The 12,330-nt window shown below is 43.3% G+C and overlaps 1 protein-coding gene across 3 annotated transcripts in view; it reads left to right on the top strand.

Annotated features, from left to right (window-relative positions):
- Nucleotides 1-12,330, top strand: part of NCK2 (NCK adaptor protein 2) — a 132,841-nt gene that overhangs the window by 63,719 nt on the left and 56,792 nt on the right. For all 3 annotated transcript variants that reach the window (XM_076001068.1, XM_012737646.3, XM_012737649.3), the window contains exon 2: nucleotides 42-230. The gene's annotated coding sequence lies outside the window, so the exon portion shown is untranslated. The remainder of the gene's footprint in view (nucleotides 1-41; nucleotides 231-12,330) is intronic.

Genomic DNA, 12,330 nt, shown 5'->3' on the forward strand with positions numbered 1-12,330 from the left:
GCAAGCATACCTGATAGACGCTTCTTTCTATGTCTTTTTAGATTTCATGTGTTCCTTTTATACAAGTGACGTCCCAGATTATAATTCTCTGCTGAGATTTGAGTTGGATTTGAGAATTTGGAGAATTCCTGCGGCCTTGTAACTTCAGAGGTGTAATCGGCTGAAAAATTTCATCTTTTTGAAGAGTTCTGCTTTTTTTTCCAGTCACCTCTCATAACTGTGTGCCAAAGGTAAGTCTGCAGTTTTCTGCTTAAAATAGGCAGGAGAAGTTGCCGTGTTTGCCACAGATGTTTCATTTGGACAGTAGGGTTTTAAATAGTAAAATGGCAATGGTAATAAATGTCAGCCCTGAGTTGTTGAGCCATGTGAAATTTAAGCTTTCAAGGGACCTGGTTCAAAATTAAATCATCCCTGTTCCTGCTTTTGCATGCGATCGTTTGGAGTGTGTCGCCAGGAGGCAGCTCCAGCCTGTAAGATGGTGTGGCCCCAGCAGGCCCTGCTCATTGCACGGTTCTTGGATGTGTGCTGATGGTGCCTCCTGCATACCGTGTTGGGACAGCCCGTGCAAAGACAAATCAGATGGACATATAGGAATAACATTTATTGGGCGTTGGGCAAGTGGGAGGGGGGAGGAGGGGATGGGTATATACTTACGTAATGAGTGTGATGCACACAGTCTGGGGGATGGACACGCTTGAAGCTCTCACTCTGGGGGGAAAGGGGGGGAGGGCAATATACATAACCTAAACATTTGTACCCCCATAATATGCTGAAATTAAAAAAAAAAAGACAAATCAGAACTGCTTTCAGGATGCTTTCAGTCCAGTAAAGGTTTGATTCCAACTCTGATGCTAAGAGGATACGTCTCCATCAAAAGAGTTGCAAACTGATAAGGGATTCTCAGAAAGGTTTTACCTGCTTGTATGAGAAATCTGCTTGTGTGTTGCCATAAAACCGTAAGTGTAAGGCAGCATGTGGAGTCTGGGACTCCAGTCCTGTAACAACAGACACTGGACAAAAACACGTCGCTGGGTAACAAAAATATTTCTTAGCCTTAGCAAATGGTTTGGGCCATTTGATTGAAAATATGAGTTACTGTTTGGTGATCCAGTTAATTTGGTGTTCTGTCCTCGCTGGGCAGTAGGAAGTGCTTTAAGAGAAGGTATAATTTCACCTCCAGAGCTTTGTCTCAGAAGGAGCTGCAAGGGTAACACCCAGTACACAAGCTCTCCTTAAAAACCATAATTTGCTTCTGTTGTTTACAAACTGTTTTAAAGTACTCTTAAATCTGTGATGTTGGACTGTGAGATATCTTGGTATAATGGTTTCTATAAATTTACTACTTTAATATAAATTACAGTTTCCTTTTACTTGGTCTACTACTACTACAAAAAACCTCTGTGAATGTGTTCTTTCTCCTCGACGACTTTTTAAAAAAAAATCTTTTGGAACATTTTTCATTTTAGTTATGCTTCCTTTATATGTATGGTATTCAGAACAGTATCAGATTAATATGTAGTATTTCATAAGGACAGGATTAAGTGTCTTGGTGTTTTGTTTTGTTTTTGCTTTGTTATCCTTTATGATTCTTTAGGAGAAAGTGACACATGGTTCCCGCTATTTTAGGGAGTTGTTCGTTCTGACTTCCAGAGCTAGGTCCTCGTTTGGAATGGAGGGCTCTGCGCTCACATTTCACAGCCTGGTTCCACGCCCTCCCCTTTTCTCCCTCCCCCTACACTGTGTGTCTGGCCCTGCTCGCCCCAGGGTGTTTTTGGCCCTGTTAGCTCTAGATCCCCTCCTGCATTCCCACTTCTGTCTTTCAGACCCATGCAAGACAAACACCACTGGGGTGCTTCCATTCCTGTCCTAGGAGATTTTTGTTACATAAGAACACTCCTCTCAAACCCAGGGTAACTCAGATTTTTTTAAAAAATAGTCCTTGAAGTGTGGAACCTTTTAAGACTGAGTCATTTGGAAATGCAGTCACATTTCAATCCATTTGTCAGATTTCAAGGGAATGGAATATAAGCTAGAAATTACAGATTCTTAGGTCTGAGCATCAGAATTTATTAATAATTCATTAGTATCAGAATCTGACACTACTTCTTTAGAAAGTTCTTGATCGTCAGTGACTTTAACAGGCCTGAAGTTGTTGTTGGTCCTCGTTCAGAAGGTGATGAGGCGAGAAGTGTACATGCTCACTCATGGCAACGTATTCTGCACGGGCACCTGGCAAGCGTGTATTTCGCAGACAAGATGGTGTATGAAGAACCAAGAATAGATTAGCATGCAAACATGCTTACAAATTTATCTTGTGCCCATTTAATGCTAAAGGATTACTTTTATTTCATAAAGAGATCCACACAAAACCCTGGTTTACTTAAGTTTACTTTTGTGTTTAGAAAAATGTTCATTTGGAAAGTCATGAGATACAGCAATTCATGTAATAAATATTCATTATGAGTGTATATAATAGCCTGTATTCTAGGCTATTTTTCTTGCAGTGACTGTTTTAGCAATTAAAAAACAGATAAAATATAGTTACAGACACCCTTTCTCATGTTCTTCTGGAATGGGGCTGGACTGTGACAGCTTGGGTCTGTGACAACCACTTACGGGCCAGTCCCTGGTACCCAAGGCTGGGAGAACTGACCCTTTGGGGAGGAGTAGGGAAAAGCCAAGGGATCTTATGTTTGGAACAAGTTTTAAAGAATGGGAGGCCTTGCTTACAGAGGTATAGTGGGTCCCCTTGGCACAGGGCAGGCTGGGTAGACTAGCTGGGTTAATGAGTCCCTGATACTCCAGGTCACTTAAACAACACTGGGTTGGGGAGTAGGCCTGCGCTGTTTGATCAGTGGTCTTCAAAGTGCCAACAGAAAAAGTGCTAGCCCAGCCAGCCTTACCGTTTGGCGCGTCGGAAAGAAACGAAAGCAGTGCTGGCCTGGCAGAATGGTAGGCGAGATGTCAACCCGGGAAGATGCCCTTCCCAGGCGTTAGACACTCAAGGTTTGTGCTGTGCCATCTAGACGGGCACCTGGGGCTGGGGCAAAAGAGCTGTTTGAGGAGGGCAGGAGTACCTGAGCTGCATCCAGAGGAGCCTGTGCCAGGTCTGTGAGCCCCTGCTTCTAGGTGGGCATTTCTCCCTTGTACTCTCGTCTCCCCATTGCAGAGAAGGAACAAGGTCTTGGGGACCTCCTGGCTCCGACCTGCCTCCTTTGGGGAGAGGACAGCGAGGGAAAAGTTTGGTGACAAACTCCTTCCTTTCACACCAGAGTTGTTATATGCACAAATACATACCGATCGTGTGCGAAGATCTTCCCATACGTACCTGAGAATTGACTGTAACTCGTTGTTAGAGGTGGGGGCTAGGACGGAATATGTGAAGGGCTTTGTATGCTGTGCTGAAGGATTTTGACCTTATGAAGAGCTACTGGAGGCTTTCCTAGGAACGGGTAGAAGGATGTCAGTATTATGAAGTGGGGAAGGCAATGGCTTAGGTGACAAGGGCTAAGTTCAGTAAACGCAACTGGTTTTCACAAGCTGTGTCAGTTGCTGGCATGAATACCTAGCTGTAAATGTCAGTGATCCCGTGCACGTCACTTCCCCTGCTACTGCAGAAGCCAGCAACTCTGTTTAACTGAGCAGTGAGCAGGAGGAAATGAAAAGTTAAGCCTGCCACTCCTACATTCATAAAAACACTAACCACTAATATTTCTTGTAGTAGAGGAAAGTTTTACTATTTATCTTGCTATTAGCCTCAATTTATTTAATAACAATTTTTCCCAGAGTGTGTATACTTAGAAAAATCACCTTAAATTTGCCCCTCATTTTATCATATCCCAGGTTTTTGGTATTTTGGAGACTGCTGGCAGCTGACATTGCCCCCACAAGGACTCTTTTAGACATTTTACATGCTCGGCTCAGTCATTACGTTTTTAGGGCTGTAGCTACTCTTGCAGGTGTAGGTGTGGAGGTCTCTGATACCTGGGAGTAGTTTACTGAGTTTCTGCCAACATAGAGGTGACTGTCCTTGTTACTTACTGCAACACACCAGGGCTTCCTGGACCAATTGCTTCTTCCTTGCAGGGTACCGAGTGTCGAGAAATGACCTCAGCCTTTGAGGCTCCAGTTTTTATAGTGGATAGATCTGTGATAATTGCTTAAATAATTGCCCGATAAGTATTGGCAGATGCTAAGAAAAAAAATATTGTTGCATCGATTCTACAATTCCCCTGGTGGTGCAGCCAGTGGAAGCAGCTGTGACCTAGGGGGTGCTTGGTAGGCGCCTGGCACAGGGCTGACCTAGGGGGTGCTTGGTAGGCGCCTGGCACAGGGCTCGCCATCTTTTGTGTATCATCTTTGGTCTCAAATGCAGGTGTTATTGTTCCACTGGACAGATGGGGACATGAAGCCTCATGATAGGGTAGGGGATTGCCCAGGGCCAGAGAGTTGAGCACGTACAAGAACTTTATTGACCAAGGTCTGCTGTTTATTAAGCTTTGTTCTTTCTGCTCCCTGGGCTGCCATCTCTGGCACACTATGGTGATGACATGGTGACAACCCATTCTCCAAGTGCTTACCGTGAACCAGGACGTGAAACTCTGAGAGATTAAGCAACTCTGCCGAAGCCCGGGGCTTGTTATGGGTAGATCAGGCGGGGAGCTCATGTCTGACCCAAAACCTTTCCTTCTTGCTGTACCTTGAATTTCATTTTATGTTATTGGGTTTTTTTCCACACACCTGAGTGCTGGATTACAGGTACTCTGTCCTTGTCTTTAAGAGTCCCTAGGGGCAGGCATGTGGATGATGTGGACATGAGAAAACAGTACGAAAGGAACAACCACACGGAGCTTGGAATGAAAACATTGCTGCAGTTGAGATTCTAAAATTAGGAAAAGTAGAGAAGGCTTTTTCTTGACTTCTTTCCTCTAGGAAAACGAAGAATCTACTCTTGTGTGTGTGTGTGTCACAGGGTAGGCTTTAAACAGACTAGACCTTGAGCAGGGGATTAAGGATAAATTGCTCTGCCAGTATGAAGATATTTTATGGGATTACCGCTGGAGTGTGCGGGTCCGAAGGGAGCACATGGGAAACCGCAGAACTGTCCTTCGTGTGAAGTGTGTCCGGTCGTCCTGGAACACAGAGGGGGCGAGGTGGTCCCAGGGACCTTGTGCCTCCGCCTTCGCCTGCCTCAAAAGCATCTTGAGTTTTAGGTTTCTGCCTATCAGAATCAATTTTCCCGTTGACTTTTATTGTGACATTGAAATGTTTTCTCTGGAAATGGCACCGGCTCCAGGATATAAAATGGTTGTAAAGACGTGAATAAATCAGACCATAAGACATCACAGTTTAAGGGGAACAATTTGTGGGACTGTGTTAACAAGCAGTCTATTAACAGGATGCGAGTTTTGGATGGAAACAAGTAACCCTCAGTGCTTGCTGGGGCAGAAGGTGACCGGGCCCTCCTGCCAGGTAACTGTGGAGGCTGGCCCTGCATCTCCTGGGAAGTGAAATGTGCTTTCTCTGCTCCTCAGAGTCACACCTGACCGACAGTCACACTGACAAGTTAATGGGTGAGATTTGAGCTTGACTGCCGCCTGCCAGGAGTAAGGATAACCCAAATTTTGAATCTGCTGTGGCTGTTTCCTGACCAAAGCCCCTTGTTCTTCGACCTTCCTGTCTGGAGGCCCACCTGGCGTTACCAAGCCATGGTCAGGAGCAGTCCCCGGCCAGCGTGGACTCCAGGCCAGGGACCCTGCAGCAGGGACATCTCTCCTGAGTGTGCTCAGGTGGCCTGCCCCCTCCAGGGACACAGCCGGCGGGGAGGGAGAGGCTTCTAGAGTTGGCAGTTTTTTAGTGGCTTTTCTAAATTGCTTGTCTCTCATGCTGCCAACATTCCATGTGGGTTCTGTTTATGATTGTTCTCTCCTTATTTCATATGTGCGAGTGGCAGCTCCCTTCACAGACCATGCAGCGGAGCGCTCGGTCCACGAATGTCACCTTTCCATAGAATGCTGCTTTCTGCTTGGACCCTCCATGGCACTTAAGGGGCAAAAGTGGGAAACGCAATGGATCTGAGGCCCCACTCCCAATCAGACTTGTATTTAGAGAGTCTTTCCCAGGGACCATGTGGGTTTTGTTGTAGTGCTCACGAAGGGTAAAGGCTGGAAGTGCCAGGAAAGCCATCGTTTCCAGGCAGAGACAGGACCATCTTCCCTGCCTGGAGCCCGGGTCTGCTGGAGACCTCTTCTGTGGGAGGAGCTCAGTGCAGCAGGTCTTTAAATGCTCCTGTCTCGTAGCCTAAGGGCTCATTTTTAAGACAGGTTTTGTAAAATGTTGGTCATGTTTTCTCAGTGGTTAGATTCTAGCCTCTTCAGCTTGTGCTTAGAGCAGGGGTCTCTGAAGGAATCGGGGGTGTCTTGATCTCATGGCTGTGTGTCAGCCTCCCTCGGTGTGGTTTCTATGACAGTGACACGGGAGGAGGGGTTAGATGACATTGCATCTGCAACCTTGGGATTCGAAGGGCAGTGCTGCACAGGCAGTTTTTTTTTTTTTTTTTTTTTTTTGGTACAGGGTCTTGCTCTGTCACCTGGACAAGAGTAGTGGCATCATCACAATTCTCTGCAGCCTCAAATTCCTGGGCTCAAGTGATCCTCCTGCCTTGGCCTCTCAAAGTGCTGGGACTGTAGATGTGAGCCACTGTGCCTGGTCTGGACAGTCAGTTTTGTACCACAGAGCGGGCTGCCATACCCTGTATAATTCTATGGGAAAATGTGTTCAGAGTGTGTGGGACACCAGTCCCCCCATCTTCCCAACTGCAGTGAGACCAGGAGCTTGTCTACCACCTGAGTCTGAATTCTAGGGAAGCTGCAAGCAGTTAGGGCTGGCTTTTGTGGGCTGAGTGGTGCCAGGTGTGGAGGGAGGTTGGTGGGGACAGAGTGGGGGTAGACATGGCACAGCGCCTGCCTCTCTTCTCTCTCCAGGCCTGTGGAATCTCCGTAAGCCAGTGCTTGCAGCTGCACACAGGGGTCACCTGGGACCCGCAGGGTCCACTTTAGACTGGCCCGGAGCAGGTGGACAGGGCCTGGACATCTGTGTTGTCACATTGATCTTCCCTAAAGGGACCTACTCTGAGTTCCTTCATTTGCAAGTTTCATATATTCAGACTTCAGTTAATTCATTAGACTTTTAAAAATTCCACTCCATAACTAGTGTTTATTGGTGATTCTGATCTTTGATCCCTATGGTGAGCTGACACTCTATGGAGACCTGTCTTATGCACAAAAATGTAACAAAATATAATGGAGAAATAGGAAACAGCACAGGACATTGTAGTGCTTTAGAACATACCAGAAATGGGAGCTCTCGTCACTTCTTTCCATGCCTCACATTTTCCACTTTGGAGAATCTGGCTTGTGGGATATGGTGGGTTTGTGGAGAAGGGTCGGCAGGGAAATCACATAGCAGAGTCCTTATTACCATGCAGCAGAGAATGATAATTTCTCCTCTCTTAGGAATTTTTTACGGAGCCCTTATTTTTGCCCAGTGGAGCCATTATCTGGGTCACCAGCAGAGAGGAGGGATGGGAAATATTTATAACTTTACAGGAGGCAGCGTATACATATTCTGCTCTGTCAGTTATGCTGTACCCCAAAAAACAATTGCAATATACTCTGTTACATAACCGGATCCTCAAGTCTTTAGCACTGGTGCTGTTTACATTATAGTGTCCTGGTGATTAGGTTTGGAGCTGCAGAGATCCATCCATTGAGATCTCATGGATCTCCATGGAGCTTCTGATTAACCAAAATGGTGGCATTATGTCCTTTATAACTCTAGAGCAGGGTGATCAGATATTCCATGTCCCTTAGAACACCAGCCCTGTGAGGCCCAATCCTGTCCCCTCAGGTGGTTTGCTTGCAATGTGGATGATATGTTTGTGGGGAGGCCTGTCATTTTGAACACCTCAAGAATGGAAAACTTAAGGGACTGATAGATAGAATATCTAATCACCTAGTTTTTTTCAGCAAAAATATAACTAATAAACCAGGAATTTCTTATTCCTAAATTAGAGCCAAATTCCAAATAGATTATGTGGCAAAGGGCTCTGAACTCCTTTGTACAATTGTAGGCCCCCTGGATTTAAGCCATTCCTGACTGATTTCTGCATACCCCTCCCTCACAACACCAAGTCCTGGCCAAGTAACTGTCCTTTCCTCTGAGCAGCTTGCCTGTCTCCCCTGTCTTATGCTGGCACACTTTAGAGACATTTTATATGCTTATATATGCACATATGTTGAAAACTAAAAAATGGAAAGAGATACACTGTGTAAGCATTAATCACAAGAAAGCATGAATGGTTATATTGATGTCAGATAATGAAACTTAAAAGCAGAGAGTACCAGGGACAGAGAAGGGTTAGCCAGCCAGGACGACATAGCATTCATAAGTATGCACGAACCAAACAACAGAGCTGTGAAATAATGAAGCAACAACTGATAGAACTACAGGGAGAAACAGACAAATCCAGAATTACACTTGGAGATCTCCACACCTCTCTCTCAAGAGTTGATAGAACAACTAAACAGAGATTCAGCAAGATATAGAAGAACTCAACACTACCATCAATTAACAGGATCTAATTGACATTTATAACATTCCACCCAGTAACAGCAGAATCACATCTTTTCAAGCACCCACAGAACATGTGCCATGCTAGCCCATATGCTGGGCCAAAAAACAAATTGCAGCAAATTTCAAACAATTGAAATCATGCAGAGCATGTTCTCTATCCTTTCAATAAAATTTCTTTTTGCTTTAAAACGGCAAAAGTTAAAAGGTCACATATTGTGTGATTTCATTTACATAACATTCTCAGAATGACACAGTTATAGAGATGGGGAACAGATTAGTTACTGGAGTTTGGGGATGGCTGTGACTATAAAAGGGGTAGCACGAGGGAGGTCTCTAGTGATGGACTAGTCCTGTGTCTTGGGGTGGGGGTTGCAGGGGTCTGACACGTGATAAATGACAGAACCATACACATACATTATACTAATGGCAGTTTCCTGGTTTTGATATTGTATTGCAGTTGTATAAAATGTAACCACTGGGAGAAACTGGGTGGAGGGTCCATGGGACCACTCTGTGTTATCTTTGGAATTTCTTGTGAACCTATGCTTATTTCAAAACTAAAAGTTAAAACATTTTAAAAAAAAAAATTTTTTTTTTGAAAGATCAAGCCGTTTCCTCTTTTTGCAGTAGTCTGTAGTTTGAGATCTAAGAAATTTCCAAGTTTATATAGCAATAGATGAATAAATCATAAAAGGAAGATGGAAATAGAGTGGGGGTGGAGAGGAATTGAGCTCATTTCAAGATTGCTATAAAATATGTTTTCCTTATCGACAAATGTCCCTGTTCCCTACTTGGGGCCTAACCATACTTTTGTTGTTGTTGTTTTCATTTGCAATGTAATCCACAGTAATTTACCCTGTAACTAACGTTGATCAAATGAAAATAAAATGCAAACAAGGTGCACCAGCCATAAGAATACTACTATTAAAGCCCTGTGACAACACGTCCTCCTCCGTAATCAATGTGGAGTGCAGTATTAAAGCGTGTGATAGGTAATGACTTTGCTTTGTGAAGTCTAAGAAACAAGGCTGAAAACAATAGCAGGCTTTGCAAATCATGCCGGCAACTGCAAATGGAATACCTATTTCCATGAATCTACACACACAAGCACTAACTCTGGGGTCAGGAGACCCAGGATGATGGGGGTCTCATCTTGCCCTTGATTGACTGTGGTGTCTCGAGCAGGTCCCTGCTTCCCCTTTAGGGCTGTTGTGGGAGTGAAATCAGATGCTGGTTGTGTGACCTCCTGGTAAATTAAAACATGTTCTGTACAGGGAAGGGTCATCATTCACTCATATTTTCAATATACCCACAGGAAGATAGTGGTCCCTGCCTGAAATGTCATCGTTTGATAGAAACCGTAGCTCTTGGTATGAGTTCACACCCTCTGTCTCTCTGAGGCTTCAGCCTTTCCCAAAATAGGTATGATTTTTATCAGAACCCAAATGAGCTGATTCCTTATTTCAGGTCCCCTGCCCTGGGTAGCAGTCAGGTGGCAGTGGGGTGCCAGGCTTTGGGGTACAGCCATGCTGAGTGGCATCTCGGAAAGATTCATTAAGCGCTACCTGGTGAAATACTGACCCTTGATGCCCCATCTCTCTGCTTGGCCTGTGTACTTTCTTTTTTAAATTCCATTTGTGTTATTTGATAGATACAGAGTACTTAAGAGTCATTTATGTACTTGTGGGACATAATAATAAAACAAATACCCATGAACCTACCTCCCAACTTAAAAAAATTAGAATGTTCTCAATAATGTGAAAATCAGTGTTCTCTACCTGATCCTATCCCCTAGCCTCTTCCTCCCAGAGGTTATTTTAGAACAATTTTAGATTTGCAGAACTATTACAAAGCTAGTACAAAGAGTTCTCATATACCCAGCATCTAGTTTCCTCTAATTTTAGCATTTTACATCACTATGGTCATTGGTCACAACTATCAGCCAATATTGGTACATTAGCATTATCTAAAGCCAATATTGGTACATTTAGCATTATCTAAATCCCCAATACTTCATGGGGATTTAAAATTTTTTTGGTCAGTTGTGGTGGCTCAGGCCTGTAATCCCAGCACTTTGAGAGGCACCAAAGTATGCGGATCGTTTGACAGGAGTCCAAGGCCAGCCTGGGCAACATAGCAAGACCCTGTCTCTACAATAAATGAAAAAATTAGCCAGGCATGATGGCACATGCCCGTAGTCTTAGCCACTTGGGTAACTGAAGATGGAGTTTGAGGTTGCAGTGAGCTATGATTGTACTGTTGCACTTTAGCTTGGTTGACAGAGTGAGACCGTGTCTCTAAAAAACAACAAAAAAAAGTTTTCTTTACCAAATGTCAAATGTTCTTTTTCTGTCCCAGGATCCCATTATATTACTATGTACACATTATATTACTATTTAGTTGTCATGTCTCCTTAAGCTCCTCTTGGCTGCAATAATTTCTGAGGCTTTCTTTATTTCAGTGACCCTGATAGTTTAAGCAGTGGGGTATTTTGTACAAGGCCTTGTTATTGGGAATATTCTCATATTTTCACATGTTTAGACTGGGGATATGGGTTTGGGGGAGGAAGACCACAGAGGTAACATGCATTTTCGTCACATCATATCAAGGGTATATATGATCAACATGACGTGTCACTAGTAATCTGTTTACATTCAAGGTTGTCACTAATAGTTGAGGATTTGCTAGTGTTCATTTTGTTAACTGTTTTATATATCTGGCTGTTTTATGTATCCCTTGTTTTTTCTTTTCTTCTCATTCTTTATCTTTGTGATGTGGTGGTTTTCTGTAGTGATAACATTTGATTCCTCTTTCTCATCCGTGTATCTGTGCTACTGGTGAGTTTTGTGTGTTCTCCTGGTGGTAGATATCATTCTTTTGCTCCAGATGTAGGACTCTCTAAACCATTTCTTGTAAAGCCAGTGTAGTGTTGATGAATTCCTTTAGTTTTTGCTTGTCTGGGAAAGACATTTATTTCTCCTTCATTTCTGAAGGATACCTTTGCTGGGTATAGTAATCTTGGCTGGCTGTTTTTTTTACTTTCAGCACTTGAATATATTATTCCATTTTCTCCTGGCCTATAGGTGTTCTGAGAAATCTGTTAATCTGATGGGGATTCTTTTATATGTGACTTGATGCTTTTTCTTACTGTTTTTAGAATTCTTACTTTGTCTTTGACTTTTGGCAGTTCCACTATCATGTGCCTTAGAGAGGATCTTTCTGGGTTGAATCTATTGAAGAATCTTTAAGCTTCCTATATCTGGATGTGTGTATCTCTTCTAAGACTTGGGACAGACAGCTATTATTTCATTAAATAGGTTTTCTGTCCCTTTCTCCATCTTCTCCTCCTTTCAAAACCCCCAAAATGTGAATATTTGTTTGCTTAATTGTGTCCCATTATGTCACATAGCCTTTCTTCATTCTTTTTTATTTTTTATTGTTTTTCTTTTTTTTTTTTGGTCTGACTGTTATTTCAAAAGACCTGTCTTCAAGTTCAGATATTCTTTCTGTTACTTGATCTAGGCTATTGTTTAAGCTCTCAACTTATTTCATTCATTAAGTTCTTCAGTTCCAAGATTTCTGTTTGGGTTTTATTTTTATGATATATTTCTCTTGTTGAATTTCTCATTCATATCATGAATTGTTTTCCTGATTTTGTTGAATGATCCATATTTTTTCTCTTGTACCTTGCTGAGT

Source organism: Microcebus murinus, chromosome 3 (genome assembly GCF_040939455.1).
Source record: "Microcebus murinus isolate Inina chromosome 3, M.murinus_Inina_mat1.0, whole genome shotgun sequence".
Taxonomy (NCBI): domain Eukaryota; kingdom Metazoa; phylum Chordata; class Mammalia; order Primates; family Cheirogaleidae; genus Microcebus; species Microcebus murinus.